Genomic DNA, 18,492 nt, shown 5'->3' with positions numbered 1-18,492 from the left:
CACTTTGTTGCCCAGGCTAGAGTGAGTGTCGTGGCGTCAGCCTGGCTCACAGCAACCTCAATCTCCTGGGCTCAGCGATCCTACTGCCTCAGCCTCCCGAGTAGCTGGGACTACAGGCATGCGCCACCATGCCCGGCTAATTTTTTGTATATATATATTTTTAGTTGGTCAATTAATTTCTTTCTGTTTTTGGTAGAGACGGGGTCTCACTCAGGCTGGTTTCGAACTCCTGACCTTGAGCGATCCGCCCGCCTCGGCCTCCCAAAGTGCTAGGATTACAGGCGTGAGCCACCGCGCCCGGCCATCTTTTTAGGAAGTTTTTTATTGCTGTTTCAATTTCAGTGCTTGATATTGGTTTTTTCAGGAATTCTATTTCTTCCTGGTTGAGCCTAGGAAGGCTGTGTGTTTCTAAGAAATTGTCCATTTCCTCCACATTTTCCAGTTTGTATGCATAGAGGTTTTTGTAGTATTCATAAATTATATCTTGTATCTCCGTGGCATCAGTTGTAATTCTCCTTTATTGTTCCTGATGGAGCTTATTAGAGATTTTTCTTTTCTGCTTTTCGTTAATTTAGCCAATGGTGTGTCAATTTTGTTTGTTTTTTCAAAGAACCAACTTTTTGTTTTATTGATCTGTGTAGTTTCCCTGTTGTCAATTTCATTTAGTTCTGATTTGATCTTAATGATTTCATTTCTGCTGGGATTCGGGTTGGTCTGTTCTTCTTTTTCCAGCTCTTTGAGACGATTCATTAGATTGTCTATTTGTGATCTTTTCAACTTTTGGATATAGGCATTTATGGATATAAAATTTCCTCTCAGGACTGCTTTAGCTGTGTCCTACAGGTTTTGGTAACTTGTGTCACCTTTGTCATTTAGTTCAAAGAATCTTTTGAATACTTACCTGACGGGAGATACCATGATCACAAAGAATCTTTTGATTTCCATCTTGATTTCCTCATTTATGAAGTGATCATTTCAGCAGAAGGTTGTTTAGTTTCCATAACTTAGTGTAGAAATGAGAACTCCTGTTAGGATTGATTTCTACATTTATTCCATTGTGGTCTGAAATGACACATGGTATAATTTCTATTTTTTAAAATTGTTTGAGGCGTGCTTTGTGTCCTAGGATATATGGTCAATCTTAGAGAATGACCCGTGAGCTGATGAGAAGAACGTGAGCTGATGAGAAGAATGTATATTCATTGGTTTTGGGGTAGAATGTCCTGTAAATGTCAGTAAGACCCATTTGTTCTAGAGTGCTGTTTAAGTCCATTATTTATTTCTTTTTTGATTTTCTGTTTGGAAGATCTGTCCTGTGCTGTCAGTGGGGTGTTAAAGTCTCTATTATGGTGTTGTTGTTTATCCATTTGTTTAGATCAAGTAGAGTTTGATTTATGAATCTGGGTGCACCAAGGTTGGGTGCATATATATTTAGAATTTTTATGTCTTCTTGTTGAACTGTACCCTTCACCATTATATAGTGACCTTCCATGTCTTTTATTACTTTTGTTGATTTAAAAACTTCAGTTATCTGTAATCAGCACCACCACGCCAGCTTTCTTTTGGCTTCCGTTTGCTTGAAATATTGTTCTCCCCCCCTTTACCTTTAGTCTGTATGTGTCCTTGCAGGTTAGATGTGTTTCCTGAAGGCAGCAGATACTTGTGTTTTTTATCCATTCTGCCAGCCTATGTCTCTTGAGTGGGGAGTTCAAGCCATTCACATTTATTGAGATAACTGATAGGTGGGGCAGATTTCTGTTCATTATGTTGGGTTGAACTTTGTTGCTTTGTTTTCTCTCTTGAGCCATTTGTGGTATCTGGGCTTTGATCTTTTGAGTAGATTTACATTCGTGACTGTTTATTGTTCTGATCCATGGGTAACAGTGTTTTGAGTACTTCTTGAAGGGCTGGTCTTGTCTTGGTGAATTCCCTCAGTCTTTGCTTATCTGAGAATGTCTTGATTTCTCCTTCATATACAAAACTTAGTTTTGCAGGGAATAAGATGCTAGGCTGGGCATTTTTCTGTTTCAGAAGAGTAAGAATGGGGCCCCAGTCTCTACTTGCTTGTAAGGTCTCAGTAGAGAAGTCTGGCATTATTCGGATTGGCTTTCCTTTGTATGTTACTTGCTTCTTTAATCTTACAGCTCTTAAAAGGGCCTCTTTAGTTGATATTTTGGTCAGTCTGATGACTGCATGTCGTGACATCTTCTGTTTGCATTGAATTTCCCAAGGGTCCTCTGAACTTCTTGAACTTGTATATCAAGATTTTTAGCAAGGCCTGGGAAATTTTCCTCTATTATATCTTCAAATAGCTTGTCCAACCCTTGAGTGTTTTCTTCTTCCCCTTCTGGTAACCCAATGACCCTCACATTAGGTTTCTTCACATAATCCCACATCTCTTGTAGGCTTTGCTCTTTTCTTTCTCTACTCTATCTCTGTGACTCATTTATTTAATTAGAAGGTGTTATCTTCAATCTGAGATTGTTTCTTCTGTTTGATCTACCCTATTTTTGAGGGTTTCCACTGTGTTTTGTAGTTCCCTGAATTGATTATTCATTTCCAGGAGTTCGGTTAAACTTTTCTTCATTATATCAAGTTCTTAAGTGAATTTTTGTTCCAGATCCTAGAGTCTTTGTGTGTTTTCTTTGTGTTGGTTATCCAGTTGTTCTTGCATGTCATTGAATTTTCTTATAATCCACATTCGAAATTCCTCTTCTGTCATTTTGGCTGCCTGATTTTGTTTGGTGTCCATTTATAAGGGGCTGGTGCTCTTTGAGGGTGTGGTTTCCGTTTGGTTCTGGAGTTCCTTCGCTGATTTCTTCCCATCTCGATCAGTTGTTGCTTCTTTCCTTAGGTTTTCATTTGAGTATTGACACCTTGTTTAGTCTCTGAGCCGGTAGGTGATGTTTGTGGGTGAGATTCGACCACTCCCTGTATGAGTCAGTAGGTGCCGTGAACAGGGTGTGCAGAATGTCCTCCCTGTCAGTAGGTGGCGCTTGCTTGTAGGAACAGGCTACACTTTTTGTGTCCTGTAACCTGCTCTTGTTTCTTGGAGAGGCACTCTAGTGCCTCAGGTGGTCAGTGGGGCCCTGGGACTTCCAGGTGTGTCCTTTTCTCCCCCTCAGAGAGGGCTGGTCTGGGAGTGAGTCTGTGCAGAGCTGGGTTGGGTAAGCCTGCCCTCAGGCACCACCAATGCCGTTAGCAGGGGTCAAAGTTCTGTTCTGTGCTTCCAGGAAAAGCTGTCAAGGAGGGGCTGGAATGGCCCCGCTAAGTCCGAAAGTCTGTGTGTGGGGGTGGGGCTGTCTGAGACCCGCAATCTAGAGTGGGCCTTGCTCCTTTCCACCCTCTCCAACTCTATGGCTACTCCTGGGCCTCTGCCAGCAGGCCAGACCTCATGCCACCAGGCCTCCCCTAGCTGTCATGCTGGCTGGGAGGTTCCCTGCACAGGAAAGCCACCTGGTCTGGGCGTAGGGCCTCCTTTTGGGGGGAGGGTTGCCCTCTAGGACGCTGATCTGCCCCTGAAGGCACACACACCTCAGTAGGCTGTTCACATATATCCCTTCTGTGCCCCGGGCAATGTGAGACCTTGGTGCATGGGATCTGGTCTGCAGGTCTGACCTCTGGGTCCCAGAGTTCAACCTGTATCCCCACCAGGGAGACGAGTGCCAGTCCCAATTCACCCACGGGGAGCCCAAGCTGGGTCTATGTCTCTCAGCCTCAGGATCTGCCTCGTTCTCCTGGGATCACCGTGCCAGCAGCACCTGGGAGGGCTGGCGGGGTGGGTGGGGAGCTCGCCGTCTGAGTTCCCCTCCGTCAGCTGTAGGGTCCCAAAAGGGAAGGTCCCATTCCCTGGAGGTGCCTCCGGCTGGTGGCTATGTTGTCTCTCTCAGCAGCCGCAGACAGGGACGGGGGAGGGGAGGAGGAGGCAATATGGCGCCTGCCGCGCGGCTCGGGTCTGTGCACAGGAAGTGTCCGAGGGAGTTGGGGGCCTGGTGCCATGTCCGCTACAGGCTCACCGCTCACTGGCGGTGGCCGTCTCTGGGCTGGTGTCCGTAGGTCTCTCCAACCCACTGGGGAGCCCACCAGCAGTCTGAGGTGCAAGGGAGGGGAAAGTTAACTGCTCCACCTACCCTTGCCGCTGGTCTCCGGGCTGCTCCGGAGGTCCCTGGTTCCAGTTCTCCTCCGCAGCCTCCTTCCATGGAGTCTCCCGTGGTCTCAGGTACCCCTCCTTCCGACCCTCCTCCAGTGTATGCTCGTCTTCTTGCTTCTTTCTTCTAATTTCTCCTAGAATCTGTGTTTTCTGCAGAGACACTCTGTATGGAGGTGTTTCTCGTCCGCCATCTTGATTAATCTCCCCAGCAATGACTTTTGAAAGTATTACTGCTTTTCACCTTTACTGTTTCACTTCCAACTTGCTCAGTATGGTGAAGATGGAGTCCATGGGCCATCATCTTTAGGCAGAAGTTGCAACTTGCAATGGCTCCATTATTATATCGAGGCTTCCTCTCTGCCCCTTTCCTGACTGCTAGGGCCTTATTGGGGTTGATGGGCCAGCCTGTGTCCTATCAGTGTCTCCTGAGTGCCTACTACTGTGTTCAGGTGCTGAGGTTTATGGGAGATGGGCTATCATGGGGATCTGGGGTATGTGAAGATGCTAAACGTTTCTTGTGGATTTCACATGCTGCAAAGAATTTTGTTGTTTGGTAAGTTCAGGACATTTAAGCAACAAATATAACTACAGATATTAGAAACCATCTGCTGGCCGGGCGAGGTGGCTCAGGCCTGTAATCCTAGCACTCTGAGAGGTGGAGGCGAGAGGATCGCTCAAGGTCAGGAGTTCGAAACCAGCCTGAGCAAGAGCGAGACCCTGTGTCTACTAAAAATAGAAAGAATTAATTGGCCAACTAATATATATAGAAAAAATGAGCCGGGCATGGTGGCACATGCCTGTAGTCCCAGCTACTCCGGAGGCTGAGATAGAAGGATCGCTTCAGCCCAGGAGATTGAGGTTGCTGTGAGCTAAGCTGACGCCACAGCACTCACTCTAGCCTGGGCAACAAAGTGTGACTCTGTCTCAAATAAATAAATAAATAGAACACACTGGCACAGATGAGAATAATACCACCCTCTGAATCTTTCAGTTTAGACCCCAACACACTAAATGGTGTTTTAAAGTGAAAAACAGTGGGTTTTATGCATGGTGCAACTACTAACTGGTCATGGTTTCTGCAGGAGGGGGGGAATAAATAACTTTTCTCTGTGTCCTTGGAGTATGGGTGGGATCATGGATGCACTTCCTTGCTTGACTGTTTCACTGATGGGAAGGAGTCTCATGTTGCAACACAGAAGATTTTCCATCGTTGGAAGTTAAGGTTAGTGCACCTTCATTGATTTTTTTCCCTGCCTTGAACTAAAGCACGTCATCTGGAAACACACAGGTCCATAGTCTGTCACAGACTATAGAAAGAGGCTTCCTAGGTAGGACGTGTCGACATATTGTGAAGTGTCTCCTCTATCACCTGATACTAAAAAGCAAAATTGCCTAATTACAGCATTAGTAAGGTGTCACTTAAATTGAACTAGGCAATAAAACATCACCTGGGAGGTTACCATCACAACCAAGAAATACACAGCAGTCCTAAATCCTAAAAGGTGGTGGAGTTCTTTAATGGCATTAGTGCCTATCTTCAAAGTATTTGACGTATGAAAAGATTCTGATATAATTTTTTCTGGCACTGTGGTGCCCCTTCTCTTTTGGAAGTATGTTTGCAGTAGAGCCCCCACCCAATGGCAAGATGGTAGCTCTAAGGACAATTTTCCTGCAAATGGGCAAGAAGCTGTTGGCATTTTCTGCCTCTTAGTTACGTGACCTAATGTAGCCCCTTACTATTTTCAAACACTCAGCCTAGGATGTAGACAATTTGATAAGGTTAAGGAGCTCAAATCCCAACATTGGTAATACAGCTGAGCTCTCTTAGTTTTTCGTAAAAGCTTTGGGAGAATTTTGGCTTTTTGAAGGGGGTAGTTGATACTGTAATTCTTTGTGTTTTTTTTTTTTCTTTTGAGACAGTCTCGCTTTGTTGCCCAGGCTAGAGTGAGTGCCGTGGCGTCAGCCTAGCTCACAGCAACCTCAAACTCCTGGGCTCAAGCAATCCTTCTGCCTCAGCCTCCCAAGTGGCTGGGACTACAGGCATGCGCCACCATGCCCGGCTAATTTTTTCTATATATATTATTTGGCCAATTAATTTCTTTCTATTTATAGTAGAGACGGTGTCTCGCTCTTGCTCAGGCTGGTTTTGAACTCCTGACCTCGAGCAATCCGCCCACCTCGGCCTCCCAGAGAGCTAGGATTACAGGCGTGAGCCACCACGCCCGGCCTTTCATTTATTTTTGAAATCACATTTAGTGCCCTTGGCAGCTAAACTCAGCATATAGAGTATTTTGATGTGTTAACAACTAATGAATTTCCAGTTCTGGTTTGCATTTGGAGAAAATGAGAAATAATATATATCTTTCCTATAGTTTGGCCTTTGGAAATACCAGACACAGGACTGTTCTGAAGTTTACACCTAGTAAATTTTTTTTTTTTTTTTTTTTGAGACAGAGTCTCACTTTGTTGCCCGGGCTAGAGTGAGTGCCGTGGCGTCAGCCTAGCTCACAGCAACCTCAAACTCCTGGGCTCAAGCGATCCTCCTGCCTCAGCCTCCCGAGTAGCTGGGACTACAGGCATGCGCCACCATGCCCGGCTAATTTTTTATATATATATCAGTTGGCCAATTAATTCCTTTCTATTTATAGTAGAGACGGGGTCTCGCTCAGGCTGGTTTTGAACTCCTGACCTTGAGCAATCCGCCCGCCTCGGCCTCCCAAGAGCTAGGATTACAGGCGTGAGCCACAGCGCCCGGCCTACACCTAGTAAATTTTTAAGCAGTAAGATTTTGTTACTAATTTTTAAAGATTTTACAGGTTTTAGTTCTAGAAAATACATATTCATGCTCGCATACATACATAGTGATAGGCCAGTCATACTATGCGGTTAGGTGTAATGTTTAATTATACTTGCCAACTCACTCCCTAGTAAGGATGTCTAATTTTAACCTGTGCAAACAGGCATTCAGTACACTGCATTTACCTGATAAAATTAAAGGATTGTCACTTGTTTTTGAAATGGTGAACCCCTAATGAGGAAATCTATAGTCCTGAGTGTAACATTTCGCATGTGTGGCATGTTTGGTCTGGCAGACAAATTAATGATAGATACACCTCAAACCTGGATAATTTTTGCCAAATTTGATCACATCATCATGTTACTGATGTAAACCTTCAATGTCAGTCACCTACTTTTTTTTTTTTTTTTTTTTTTTGAGACTGTCTCACTTTGTTACCCAGGCTAGAGTGAGTGCCATGGCGTCAGCCTAGCTCACAGCAACCTCAAACTCCTGGGCTCAAGCAGTCCTGCTGCCTCAGCCTCCCGAGTAGCTGGGACTACAGGCATGTGCCACCATGCCCGGCTAATTTTTTCTATATATATTTTTAGTTGGTCAATTTCTATTTTTAGTAGAGACTGGGTCTCACTCAGGCTGGTTTCGAACTCCTGACCTCGAGCAATCTGCCTTCCTCAGCCTCCCAGAGTGCTAGGATTACAGGGGTCAGCCACCACACCTGACCCTGATCAAAACTTTTTTTTTTTTTTTTTTTTTTGAGACAGAGTCTCGCTTTGTTGTCCAGGCTAGAGTGAGTGCCATGGCGTCAGCCTAGCTCACAGCAACCTCAAACTCCTGGGCTCGAGTGATCCTTCTGCCTCAGCCTCCCGAGTAGCTGGGACTACAGGCATGCGCCACCATGCCCGGCTAATTTTATATATATATATATCAGTTGGCCAATTAATTTCTTTCTATTTATAGTAGAGACGGGGTCTCGCTCTTGCTCAGGCTGGTTTTGAACTCCTGACCTTGAGCAATCCGCCCGCCTCGGCCTCCCAAGAGCTAGGATTACAGGCGTGAGCCACCGCGCCCGGCCCCTGATCAAAACTTTTAAAGGAAACTTCAATGCAATGTATTTCCATAGGTTTAGGAACCTATGTGCTTTTCTTTGGGGGGTGGGCGGTGGTAGTATCATTTTCTTTTTTTTTTTTTTTTTTTTGAGACAGAGTCTCGCTTTGTTGTCTAGGCTAGAGTGAGTGCCGTGGCGTCAGCCTAGCTCACAGCAACCTCAAACTCCTGGGCTCCAGTGATCCTTCTGCCTCAGCCTCCCGGGTAGCTGGGACTACAGGCATGCGCCACCATGCCCGGCTAATTTTTTATATATATATCAGTTGGCCAATTAATTTCTTTCTATTTATAGTAGAGACGGGGTCTCGCTCTTGCTCAGGCTGGTTTTGAACTCCTGACCTTGAGCAATCCGCCCGCCTCGGCCTCCCAAGAGCTAGGATTACAGGCGTGAGCCACAGCGCCCGGCCCATTTTCTTTTGATCATTATTATTTTTGTTGTTGTTAGTGTTTAGTAGGATCTCACTACCCAAGTTTTTCACGTCTCAATGCCAAATTTGATATATTTTGCACAAAGTGCCTATGACAATGAATCTTTGGTAATCCTTTGTCCTCATGGTGTTGCCCTTTATAAATAAATTTATGAAGACAGTTCGTCCTAGTATAGGACTATTGGCAACGTTAGAAAACATCTACTGAATAACAGACAATTGTTGGAGCAACCAACACTTATTATTTAAACAGAGGTATATATGCCTCTGGTTTTTTAGCCTGAACTTCTCATAACCATATTTGATTTATTACCATTATCATTTGCAAGTAATTTTACAACCTTTCCACCCCCTGTATTTATAAGATTTTTTTTCTCTCTTTTTTTTTTTATTTTTTGGAAACAGATTCTCATTCTGATACCCTGGCTAGAGTGCCCTGGGGTTAGCCTAGTTCACAACAACCTCCAACTTCTGGCCTCAAGTGATCCTCCTGCCTCAGCCTCCCGAGTACCTGGGACTACGGGCATGCACCACCATGCCCAGCTAATTTTTTCTCTATATTTTTAGTTGTCAAATTAATTTCTTTCTATTTTTAGTAGAGATGGGGGTCTCACTCTTGCTCAAGCTGGTTTCGAACTCCTAACCTCAAGCCATCCTCCCGCCTCAGCCTCCCAGAATGCTAGGAGTACAGGCGTGAGCCACTGCACCCAACCTATAAGGAGTATTTTTCTGGCTTATTTTATATTTGGTGCTTTTTCAGGGACTTCGTAACAAATCAGTTGGAAATTTTCTACTAAATTAATCTACAGCATCACTGATTAGCTGGTAAGGTAAAGTCTGAAGTTCGGACTCAAAATTTGGTCATGATCGGTATCTCATTGTACTACAGATAAACCTTGGACAGGCCAAAGTACATATAGGTGAAGTTGGTCATAAGTATGCGCCTGGTTCTCTTGGCTCACATTGTCTCATGGCCGTTTATTCTTCTGCCAGAAAGTGGAATAATAGTATGCAGTTTTCTTAGGTTGTAATGGATTGGGCCTTTCTAGTTTTGTCACTGGATTCTGGACATTTGGTGCCTACTCAGAAATTATATGGCACTCAATTCCATGCAGCGTTGGATTTGGGTTATTTATATGATTGGAAGTTCATGTTAATTTAGAAAATTAGTTCCATTAGAGGTACAGTTTAATGGCTCCGTGCTTTGTACCCAGTAATACATTAAGCTTGCTGGAGACCTTCAAAATTTTATATATATATATATTTTTTTTTTTTTTTTTTTTTTGAGACAGGGTCTCACTTTGTTGCCCAGGCTAGAGTGAGTGCCGTGACGTCAGCCTGGCTCACAGCAACCTCAAACTCCTGGGCTCAAGCGATCCTCCTGCCTCAGCCTCCCGAGTAGCTGGGACTACAGGCATGTGCCACCATGCCCGGCTAATTTTTTGTATATATATTTTTAGTTGGTCAATTAATTTCTATTTTTAGTAGAGACGGGGTCTCGCTCAGGCTGCTTTCGAACTCCCAACCTGGAGCAATCCGCCTGCCTCGGCCTCCCAGAGTGCTGGGATTACAGGCGTCAGCCACCACGCCCGGCCAAAGTTTTATATTTTTAATTGTATATCGGTGCTGTAATTCTCTTTGGTTTTCTGTTGTGCCATTACATTTATACATATGTAGCTCTTTTTTGTTTTATTTTATTTTTTTTTTTTTTTGAGACAGAGTCTCACTTTGTTGCCCAGGCTAGAGTGAGTGCCGTGGCGTCAGCCTAGCTCACAGCAACCTCAAACTCCTGGGCTCGAGTGATCCTCCTGCCTCAGCCTCCCGAGTAGCTGGGACTACAGGCATGCGCCACCATGCCCGGCTAATTTTTTATATATATATCAGTTGGCCAATTAATTTCTTTCTATTTATAGTAGAGACGGGGTCTCGCTCTTGCTCAGGCTGGTTTTGAACTCCTGACCTTGAGCAATCCGCCCGCCTCAGCCTCCCAAGAGCTAGGATTACAGGCGTGAGCCACCGCGCCCGGCCTCATATGTAGTTCTTTTTCAATCAGCTTTGTCAGGTTTAATCATCTTAAGCGAGGGCCTTGTAGAAGTGATGGTCAATTCTATATTTTTGTAGCAAATTATTAGATTTGGTGTTATAGACACAAAGTAAGGAATATGATCTGTAGTATGACATTTGTCCACATGGTTGTGCTTTTTACAAAATAATTGTACATATTAGAAATTGCTCCCTGGCTGGACGCGGTGGCTCACGCCTGTAATCCTAGCACTCTGGGAGGCCGAGGCGGGCGGATTGCTCAAGGTCAGGAGTTCAAAACCAGCCTGAGCAAGAGCGAGACCCCGTCTCTACTATAAATAGAAAGAAATTAATTGGCCAACTGATATATATATAAAAAAAAAATTAGCCGGGCATGGTGGCGCATGCCTGTAGTCCCAGCTACTCGGGAGGCTGAGGCAGAAGGATCACTCGAGCCCAGGAGTTTGAGGTTGCTGTGAGCTAGGCTGACGCCACGGCACTCACTCTAGCCTGGGCAACAAAGTGAGACTCTGTCTCAAAAAAAAAAATAAATAAATAAATAAATAAATAGAAAGAAATTAATTGGCCAACTAATATATAGAGAAAAAATTAGCCGGGCATGGTGGTGCATGCCTGTAGTCCCAGCTACTCAGGAGGCTGAGGCAGGAGGATTGCTTGAGCCCAGGAGTTTGAGGTTGCTGTGAGCTAGGCTGACGCCACGGCACTCACTCTAGCCTGGGCAACAAAGTGAGACTGTGTCTCAAAAAAAAAAAAAAAAGAAAGAAAGAAAGAAATTGGTCCCTTATAGCATTGCCATCTGATTGTTCCATTAATAGCCATTAGTGTATTGTATGATTGTTAAGCATTAGGTATTAGAGAAATATTTAAAATTTTAAGGAATACGATGATAAGATTTTGAGGCCCAATGTAGCATCTTCCCCATCTATTGTGCACCTCTAAGTTTACGACTTCCTGTGGGCACCAAGCAATAATAATGGAAATTCACTCGTAGTAGATCATAGTTTGTGTTAGTGGCATTGGTTATGTATTTCCTTTCAGACAGTATTCCACCTGGCCAGGTGCGGTGGCTCACGCCTGTAATCCTAGCACTGTGGGAGGCCGAGGCAGGAGGATTGCTTGAGCTCAGGAGTTCGAGACCAGCCTGAGCAAGAGCCAGACCCTGTCTCTACTATAAATAGAAAGAAATTAGCCAGACAACTAAAAATAGAAAAATAAAATATTATTCCGCCAGTAGCAATCTAATTGGATGCTCCGCTGTTAGTAAGCCAACATTCATAGTACAGAGTTCTTCAGGGCACTGTGATTTTCAGCCATGGTACTAGATTTAGATACATAGTTTTGCCAGTATGATTTCCTTGTTTATAGCTCACTTTTGATTCTGCAATGTTCAAAGTAGTAGGCTTGATATATTGTGTATATAATCGACACAATAAAAATGGATTTTTCACACTTGAACCTTGAAATTCCACAGAGTCATTTATATTTGGCTAGTCTACTGGACTAAAAGAACTAAGAACCATCGTTTTAGAAACCTTGCAGTACTCAATTTAGCCAAAAGACACTATTTGGAAATGTTAGGTTCACCATTCCTACCAGAAATTTGGTCCTAGGAAGATACCATTAGCCTTGTAATCTGATCTCATTACAATAGATCAAAAAAATATTAGACAACAGATAATTATTTATAATGTATATTTTCACACGAAGGTGAATGGCATTTTTAAATTTGTCAGTGTAATTATATGTATCATAGTGGCTAATTTCTTATACAATGCCACTTCTCACTTACCCACCAGGGCCACAATGCATCCCCTGAACTGTGGATACTATCGAACCTTATGTGTTTTTACCTATACATACATACCGACGATACAATTTGAGTTGTAACAGCAAAATCGGACGTTTTCTTTTCCTTCACAATTTGAGGAATAGAAGATTGGCTCTTAGTGTACATTTTAGCAACTACACCGTACAATATTTTTTTCTTAATTAGTTGAGCACTTTTACTTTTTTACTTAATGAAAGCACTTTATAGCTTCTCTCTGGCATGTCTGAATTGCCAGCATTACCACCATTGCACTTTGGGGCTATTAAGTCAAATAAGGGTTACTTGAACACAAGCACTGTGATATGACAACTGTCAATCCGAGAAGCCATAGGGCTTCTAAGTGGCCAACGGACGGGGTAATATACATAGTGGGATTCGCTGCTCAAAGGGATGGTTTTCATCCCAGGCAGGGCAAAGCTGTGTCCAGATATTATTAATATCTCAAGATATTATTATCAATTTTATTTTATGAGGGCAGGGTCTCACTGTTGCTCAGGTTGGACTGTAGTAGCATCATCATAGCTAGCTCACTGCAACCTCAAATTCCCGGGCTCAAGTGATCCTTTCACCCTAACCTCCTCCCAATGAACTGGGACTACAGGTGCATGCTATTGCCCCCAGCTAGTTACATATTTTTTTTTAATTTTCTAATACTTTATTAGGCAATTTTTCAAACATACAGTATAGTTGAAAGAAGTATACAGTGATCACCCATACACCAACCACCTAGATTCTATAACTTTGTTTCTTCTTCACATGTAGGGCATTTGTTCATAGGGAGGCCACTAGTTTTGTGTCCCTTATCACAGTGTCCCAAGATTCCTGTTGGGCGTATTGTAAACAGAAGAGCCATTCTTCAGGCCCCCTGCTCTGAGCACACCCCTTACATTAAAAAAAAAAAATTCTTTTTTTGAGACAGGGTCTTCCTCTTGTCTCCTAGGCTGTAGTGCCGTGTTGTCAGCCTAGCTCACAGCAACCTCAAACTCCTGGGCTCAAGCGATCCTCCTGCCTCAGCCTCCCAAATACCTGGGAATACAGGCATGCACCATCAGCCCAACTAATTTGGTTTTTTCTATTTTTAGTTGTCCAGCTAATTTTTTTCTTCTATTTTTGGTAGAGACGGGGTCTCCCTCCTGCTCAGGCTGGTCTCAAACTCCTGGCCTCAAGTGATCCTCCCTTCTTGGCCTCCCATAGTGCTAGGATTGCAGGCCTGAGCTACCATACCATGCCTATTTTTTTTATTAAGTTTTTGAAGAGATTGGGATCTCCCCATTGCCAAGGTTGACCTCAAACTCCTGTCCTGAAGCGATCTTCCATTCTTAGACTCCCAGAGTGCCAGGATTACAGGAGTGAGCCACCACCTTGCCTGCCCAGCCTAAGATATCACCCTATTCAAAAGAAAAAGGTGGCCAGGGGAGGTGGCTCACGTCTCTAATCCTAGCACTCTGGAAGGCCTAGGCTGTGGGCAGATTGCTCCAGGTCAGGAGTTCAAAACCAGCCTGAGCAAGAGCGAGACCCCGTCTCTACTATAAATAGAAAGAAATTATTTCGCCAACTAATATATATATAGAAAAAATTAGCCAGGCATGGTGGCACATGCCTGTAGTCCCAGCTACTCAGGAGGCTGAGGCAGGAGGATCGCTTGAGCCCAGGATTGAGGTTGCTGTGAGCTAGGCTGACGCCACGGCACTCACTCTAGCCTGGGCAAAAAAGCCAAACTCTGTCTCAAAAAAAAAACAAAAAAAAAAACACAAAGGCTTTTTCATTTAATGTTTTCAACCACCTTTGGCCCGGGGTGAAACTCCAAAAGCAGAAGCACAGATAATGGGAGTGTATTGTGATTTTAAGCATTTCCGTCTCCGCCTCCGGCATATCCGGGCCCACCCTGCATTGTCTACTGTCCCTACCTGGTGGATTCTTTTGCTGGAAAATCTGTGGTACCTCAGTCGTCCATCAGGTGTCGCTGGGGACCAGGCTACAGAGCGCCTCCGCCTCCGCCCCCCACCCCCACCCCTGCAAAAATTGTCTTTCCTGAAACCAGTCCCTGTTGCCAAAAACTGCTGTTAGATGACTTCCAAGGGCACTTGATTTATTTTTTTGAATTTGGGTAGCTACAGGTACTGATTTATTTATAGTTTGACCTAAGTATTTAATATTGTGTAGTAAGTGTGTTAATGTACAATTTCTTGTTTCATTCAATACCCCTATGAGTTGCATGAGTCTGCTTTTTTGTTACCAGTAAATTAAATATATATTGATGGTTTATTTTCATCAGTTACTGAAGTTCGTGTTTCTCCTAAATAAGTTGATCTCGTTGGGAATATGTTGCTTCATATACGAAAAATGTCTGAGGGATTATATTTTAGTATTACAAGCTTAATGCACTGTTGATTCAAAATTCCAAATAATTTAGTGGCAGTCACTACTCGTAAAAAGAAAATAGAAAAAGAAAAAAAGAATTAAAAAGTTGTAAAAAATAAATTTTTTTTGAGACAGTTTTGCTTTGTTGCCCAGGCTAGAGTGAGTGCCATGGCATCAGCCTAGCTCACAGCAACCTCAAACCCCTGGGCTCAAGCGATCACTCTAGCCAGGGCAACAAAGCGAGACTGTGTCAAAAAAAAAAAAAAAAACCAGAATAAGCTTTGCAGCTTAAGTGAATTCTCCCATTCTGAGACAGAGTGTTGAAGGGGTCAAGGACAGAGGACATAGCAGAAGTAGTGCTAAATTGCCAGTTAAAAAGATAGAATAGATGGGCCAGGGGCAATAGGCAGAATGGCTCCAGGCAGCCCCAAACACCACAGGTGGCAGATGGAAACGCAGAAATGAAAGGTGACTCCTTCCGCTTATCATTTGTGATTCTCCAGGGCAGGATGGAATATCTAAACTAAAGAGGAATTGCTTTGGAGAAGCATTATAAAAGATTCTTTCACTGAAGACATTTAGAAAAGAGGAAACTGCCAATTGGGGGGCATTACTTTCTTTTTTTTTTTTTTTTTTGAGGCAGAGTGTCACTGTGTTGCCCTGGCTAGAGTGCCTTGGCATCAACTTAGCTCACAGCAACCTCCAACTCCTGGGCTCAAGCGATCCTCCTGCCTCAGCCTCCCAAGTACTGGGACTACAGGCACACACCACCATGCCTGGCTAATTTTTTGTATATATTTTTAGTTGGCCAATTAATTACTTTCTATTTTCAGTAGAGACGGGGTCTCGCTCTTATTCAGGCTGGTTTCAAACTCCTGGGCTCAAGCAATCCTCCTGCCTCAGCCTCTTGAGTAGCTGGGACTACAGGCATGTGCCACCATGCCCGGCTAACTTTTTCTATGTATTTTTAGTTGGCCAATTAATTTCTTTCTATTTTCAGTAGAGACGGGGTCTCACTCTTGCTCAGGCTGGTTTTGAATTTCTGATGTTGACAGATCCTCCTACCTGGGCCTCCCAGAGTGCTAGGATTACAGGCGTGAGCCACCAGCTCTTAAAGACATCTGTTCCCTATAGGGGTTATGGAGATGGGTCCCACTGTCAGCCTGTGGCTTCCTAGGCCAATTTAATTTAAACATTTCATGATCTTGGGAGGATGCTGCCACCCTCTTTCTCACTTTGGCAGGTGTTTGCCACCATTGAGTCAGTACCCAAAGGAGAAAGAAGACAAGCACCCAGTGCACAACAGTGTGGCGTTTTGCGTGAGGACAGCAACTGAAAAGATCATGGCCTTGGCTGCCTTGGGCTGGGCTTATTTTTTTTGAAGAGTTTTTTCTTTGATGATAAAGATAACAGATGATCATGTTAAAAAAAATACAGTAGAAAGTATAAATTAAAAAGTAAAAGAACACCTATAATTTTATAAGCCACAAAACAGTGATTTAAATTTGGGTGTATTGCCTTTCTGTCTTTAAAAAAATAATAATGGGCCGGGCGCTGTGGCTCACGCCTGTAATCCTAGCTCTTGGGAGGCCGAGGCGGGCGGATTGCTCAAGGTCAGGAGTTCGAAACCAGCCTGAGCAAGAGCGAGACCCCGTCTCTACTATAAATAGAAAGAAATTAATTGGCCAACTGATATATATATAAAAAATTAGCCGGGCATGGTGGCACATGCCTGTAGTCCCAGCTACCCGGGAGGCTGAGGCAGAAGGATCACTCGAGCCCAGGAGTTTGAGGTTGCTGTGAGCTAGGCTGACGCCACGGCACTCACTCTAGCCTGGGCAACAAAGCGAGACTCTGTCTCAAAAAAAATAATAATAATAATAATGTATATAACACAATTTAATAACAAAATTGACATATTGTATAATATTGTTTTATAGTCTAATTTTCTTCATTTGAAAATGGACAAGCATATTTCTGTGTTATTGTTCTTTGAAAAACACAATATTAAGTGCTATATAATATTATGGGGTTTTTTTGTTTTGTTTTGTTTCTTGAGACAGAGTCTCACTTGGGTGCCCAGGCTAGAGTGAGTGCCATGGCGTCAGCCTAGCTCACAGCAACCTCAAACTCCTGGGCTCAAGCAATCCTCCTGCCTCAGCCTCCCGAGTAGCTGGGACTACAGGCATGTGCCACCATGCCCGGCTAATTTTTTTTCTATATATATTAGTTGGCCAATTAATTTCTTTCTATTTATAGTAGAGACGGGGTCTCGCTCTTGCTCAGGCTGGTTTCCAACTCCTGACCTCGAGCAATCCGCCCGCCTCGGCCTCCCAGAGTGCTAGGATTACAGACTTGAGCCACCGCGCCCGGCCCATATGTATATTGTATAATGAATAAATCAGAGTAGTTAGCTTGTCTGTCTTCTCAAATCTTTATAATTATCTTTTCATATGCTTATTTGCCATCTAAATATCATCTTTGGTGAAGTGTCTGTTCAGTTAGATAGGACTATAAATCTCAAGAGATCTCTTGTACAGTGATGTGACTATAGTTAATGATGATATACTGTATTTTTTTTCTTTTTTTTTTGTGAGACAGAGTCTCACTTTGTTGCCCAGGCTAGAGTGCCCTGGCGTCAGCCTAGCTCACAGCAACCTCCAACTCCTGGGCTCAAGCGATCCTCCTGCCTCAGCCTCCCGAGTAGCTGGGACTACAGGCATGCGCCACCATGCCCGGCTAATTTTTTCTATACATTTTTTTAGTTGTCAAATTAATTTCTTTCTATTTTTAGTAGAGACAGGGTCTCGCTCTTGCTCAGGCTGGCTTCCAACTCCTGACCTCGAGCAATTCACTGGCCTCGGCCTCCCAGAGAGCTAGGATTACAGGCGTGAGCCACCACCCTTCGCCCAGCGTTCTAAGTAAAGTCCTGGATGTTTGTTTTGTTTTAGTCCACTGGTACATAATCTCCAAAGTTATCAGAAACCTGTATTCAAGAGAACTTGTTAGTCCTTTCCATGACTTTCCTTAAGAAGCAAACTTTGGACTGTAGCCAGTTTAAAAACCACTGTTTGACCACCCTGAGCAAGAGCGAGACACCGTCTCTGCTAAAGAATAGAAAGAAATTAGCTGGACAACTAAATATATAGAAAAAATTAGGCGGGCATGGTGGCTCATGCCTGTAGTCCCAGCTACTCGGGAGGCTGAGGCAGGAGGATTGCTTGTGCCCAGGAGTTTGAGGTTGCTGTGAGCTAGGCTGACGCCAGGGCACTCTAGCCTGGGCTACACAGTAAAACTGTCTCAAAAAAAAAATCACTATTGGAGAAGAATCAAAGTAAAACAATAATTGTCCACGGATGACAAAAGTCTTAGAATAGGCATGGGTAAACAGACAATTGACAAAAAAAGTTGGTTATTTTTGTCACATACAACAATTTAATTTAGCATAATAATCATAAGTATTACTGATATGATACACCAAGACATATCAGAATTTTAGGACTTTCATGCAATATTGGTACATATTTTAATGACATGTTTATGTAAATATAACTCAAAGAAAGTGGAACACCAGTTTATTTTTTTTTATTATTTTTTATGTTTTTTTGAGACAGAGTCTCACTCTGTTGCTCAGGCTAGAGTGAGTGCCGTGGCGTCAGCCTAGCTCACAGCAACCTCAAACTCCTGGGCTCAAGTGATCCTCCTGCCTCAGCCTCCCGAGTAGCTGGGACTACAGGCATGCGCCACCATGCCCGGCTCATTTTTTCTATATATATCAGTT

At 43.6% G+C, this 18,492-nt stretch overlaps 1 non-coding gene across 1 annotated transcript; it reads right to left on the bottom strand.

The window, feature by feature from the left end:
• Positions 1–13,104: 13,104 nt before the first annotated feature.
• On the bottom strand, positions 13,105–13,233 carry LOC142866125 (small nucleolar RNA SNORA11). The gene has a single exon (XR_012916185.1). It is a non-coding gene; the product is annotated as a small nucleolar RNA SNORA11 (small nucleolar RNA).
• Between the last annotated feature and the right edge of the window lie 5,259 nt (positions 13,234–18,492).

This window comes from Microcebus murinus, chromosome X (genome assembly GCF_040939455.1).
Source record: "Microcebus murinus isolate Inina chromosome X, M.murinus_Inina_mat1.0, whole genome shotgun sequence".
Lineage (NCBI taxonomy): Eukaryota > Metazoa > Chordata > Mammalia > Primates > Cheirogaleidae > Microcebus > Microcebus murinus.
This window is presented reverse-complemented; position numbering and strand designations above follow the sequence as displayed.